The sequence below is a fragment of the Octopus bimaculoides genome, chromosome 3 (genome assembly GCF_046866305.1).
Source record: "Octopus bimaculoides isolate indiv1 chromosome 3, ASM4686630v1, whole genome shotgun sequence".
Lineage (NCBI taxonomy): Eukaryota > Metazoa > Mollusca > Cephalopoda > Octopoda > Octopodidae > Octopus > Octopus bimaculoides.
In genome coordinates, this window is record NC_142930.1 from 6612727 (window position 1) to 6616485 (window position 3759).

General features: G+C 34.6%; 1 non-coding gene across 1 annotated transcript; it reads right to left on the minus strand.

Moving 5' to 3' along the window:
• Positions 1-3294: 3294 nt before the first annotated feature.
• On the minus strand, positions 3295-3365 carry Trnag-gcc (transfer RNA glycine (anticodon GCC)). Its single transcript has one exon. It is a non-coding gene; the product is annotated as a tRNA-Gly (tRNA).
• Positions 3366-3759: the final 394 nt, after the last annotated feature.

A 3759-nucleotide genomic window follows, 5' to 3' on the forward strand; every position in this document is an offset into this window, starting at 1 on the left:
CAAGCTGTGTCGGCCCCTTTGCCTTTCCCTTGGATAACATCAGTGACGTGGAGGGGAGAGGCTGGTATGCATAGGCAACTGTTGGTCTTCCACAAACAACCTTGCCCAGACTTGTGCCTCGGAGGATAACATTCTAGGTGCAATCATGCCCGAAGGGTGTCTTTTTTATGGTATCACCTATATGTCGCAATCTTGACATAGTTTAGACTCCTTCCTATTGCTATTTTATTTCTCTTATACAGCTAATAACCACAATAAAACCTCAACCTGAAGCTATGTTTAACAAGAAAATATACTTTCTGACATTTTGAAGTTTTCTTCCAAACGGAAATATTGTTATGACGTCATATAATTTGCGTCATTTTTAATGTATAAACATTAAAAAAATATTTAAATAGAAAAATAGGATAAACTTAAAGGAACGCAACTGAAGTTTTACTACTTTGAAATGTTGTATTATGACGTAATAATTGCCTCATTTTCTTAAGAAAGGCGACCATGTTTGACATCTTCAGTGCTTCAAAAGACACCAACATTGAAATTATATAAAGTGTTCTCTCTGTGGAGTTCGCTAGAGTATTGAGATATTTCTTCGATCTTGATAGACAGCGAGTTTAGTTTTACAATTAACGAAAACATTTTCGATGTGGTAAAAAATACTATCATCTAAGGAGTCAATCGTGTGGCTCTCGGGTATAACACACACACACACACACACACACACACACACACACATGTTTCGACTGTATGTGTATGAGTGTCTGTAAATGGTATATTGGTAGAAGAGTGAATGTCAATACTTGTGTATTTTTATATGTGAATAAATGTATATATATGTATGTATGTATATATATGTATGTATGTATATATATATATATGTATATATATATATATATATATATATATATATATATATATATATATATATATATATATATATATATATATATATATATATATATATATATATATATATATATATATACATATATATATATATATATACACATAATACATATATACATACACACAGACACACAGACACACAGACGCTGACACACACACACACACACACACATATATATATGTATGTATATATATATATATATATATATATATACATATATATATATATATATATATATATATATATATATATATATATATATATATATATATATATATATATATATATATATATATATATATATATATATATATGGGAGAATGTACGAAAAAACAACAACAGACGAGGACAGGTGGTGTAAACAACAAAAGGATGTATTAGTATGACGCTCGGGAATACGGAAAGTCTTTAACGTTTCGAGCTACGCTCTTCAACAGAAAGAATACGGAGACAAGGAGAAAAAACACGGAGAAAAAACATTGAATAGTGTTCAGTCAACGGTCAATCATATATATATATATATATATATGTATATACGAGGGAAGTCAAAAATCATCTGCACCTTCGCCGTAACATATCTTTATTATTGTCATACTACCTTCTGCGCATGCGTGCTTATAGTTGGTACTATTGTGGTCACGTGATCGAAGTTTGAGCCTGATCGCACCATCTTTCTTTCTGGCTTTACAGTGTAAGCATGGCCGCTCCACTAAGAAAGTGCACCAAAGAAGAACAAAGAGCAGTGATCCGATTTCTCTGGTCGGAAGGAGTATCCGGTGCTGAAAATCATCCACGATAAACTCGGCTTCCATAAAGTCTGTGGAAGATGGGTGCCAAGAGAGCTTACTGCAGCGCACAATCGCAACCGTCTTGAAGTCTGCAAACGTTTACTCGATCGCTACATCAATGAGGGTGACGAATTTTTGAGCAGAACAGTCACAGGAGATGAAGCGTTGATCCATGACACGATCAGGCTCAAATTTCGATCACGTGTCCACAATAGTACCAACTATAAGCACGTATGAGCAGAAAACTGTGACAATAATAACGATATGTTATGGCTGAAAATCATCTGAGGCGGCGAGCTGGCAGAATCGTGTGCACGCCGGGCAAAATGCTTAGCGGTATTTCCGTCTGCCGTTACGTTCTGAGTTCAAATTTCGTCGAGGTTGACTTTGCCTTTCATCCTTTCGGGGTCGATTAAATAAGAACCAGTTACGCACTGGGGTCGATGTAATTGACTTAATGCCTTTGTCTGTCCTTGTTTGTCCCCTCTATGTTTAGCCCGAAGTCGGCAATATATGTATATATATATATATATATATATATATATATATATATATATGTCTCCGTATTCTTTCTGTTGAAGAGCGTAGCTCGAAACGTCAAAGACTTTCCGTATTCCCGAGCGTCATACTAATATATACTTTTGTTATTTACACCACCTGTCCTCGTCTGTTGTTATTTTTTGTATAATCTCCCATATATATATATATATATATACCTATTCAAACTCATATCAGTCGGCTGTATTTCAAATGTTCACACCTGCAACAAACGTCCGAGATACTCATCATTCAACAATCTTTTACAGTTTGGGTTGGCTTTGAAGTGTGTAAGGTGTATATAATGCAGGCACTACACTGTAGATGAGTCAAAAATTCAATATTCGCTTCTGTTATATAAATAAGCAGCTTTCGACAAACATTAATCAGTCATTCATTAGTCATTCTCTTTCTCTCTCTCACACACACACACACACACACACACACACACACACACACACACACACAAACACACACACACACACACACACACACACACACATACATACATACGTACATACATACATACATACATACATACATATATCATACACATACGTACTTATAAACAGTACACAAACAAATAAATATGATGGAATTTCATATCTTTATTAAACAGTTAGGATTGTTTCAATCGCTAGTGGAACCATTTCACCAATTTATACAAGAGTTCCTACTGGATCTGGTCGAGAAGGAATGAAAGTAAACTAAAGAAGTTATAATTCGCTCTACATTCAACTGATGTCTCAGATCGGAGGTGTTATGACATCCAAAGCATCTTGGCTTTTGGGCACTGTGACCACATAGAAAAAGCACAAGTTACAATGCAAACAGTAGCAGTAGTATCCAGGAACCATAACCTGGCTGCAGTCAGTCCCCTTAGACTGTCAGGAGTTAAGGGATGAAGAACTTGCATGGAGGTTTTCATAGAAAACCTCCAAATGATCAGCTTTCAATAGAGTTTATTACAGCCTTATTAAAAATATTAGATGGTCGATTAAATTGAACGGAAGCAAAAAAATTAAACCAAAGTAACAAGAAGTTTTCCAAAAGATGCTTTAGTGCATCGGCCGGGAATCGAACCCGGGCCGCCCGCGTGGCAGGCGAGCATTCTACCACTGAACCACCGATGCAATCGACAGTTACGATCTTATCATTGTTATTTACTACTTGAAAATAATTGCTTACGCATCAGAATAATTTTATTCGTGTTAATTTATATTGCTGCTTCCACGAAATATTTCCATTCGTTGATCACAAATCTTTTAAACAACAAACATAAAATTTGAGTATTGGGGAACGAAAATGTCTACCTTCCCTCTTTTAGTAATTTAAAAGTTTTTATATATTCTCCAAATTTTTGCTACACCTTTTTTTTTAAGAATCATAATTATAGACGTTTAAAATATAAGTCAGAGCAAAAAAAATATTTTTAAAAAATGTCAAAATTGAAAAATTACGGAAAAGGTGGAAAAAATTCTCCGTGTCTCGTCAATTAGTTTTTATTTGTGCAATAGTAATCCGCAT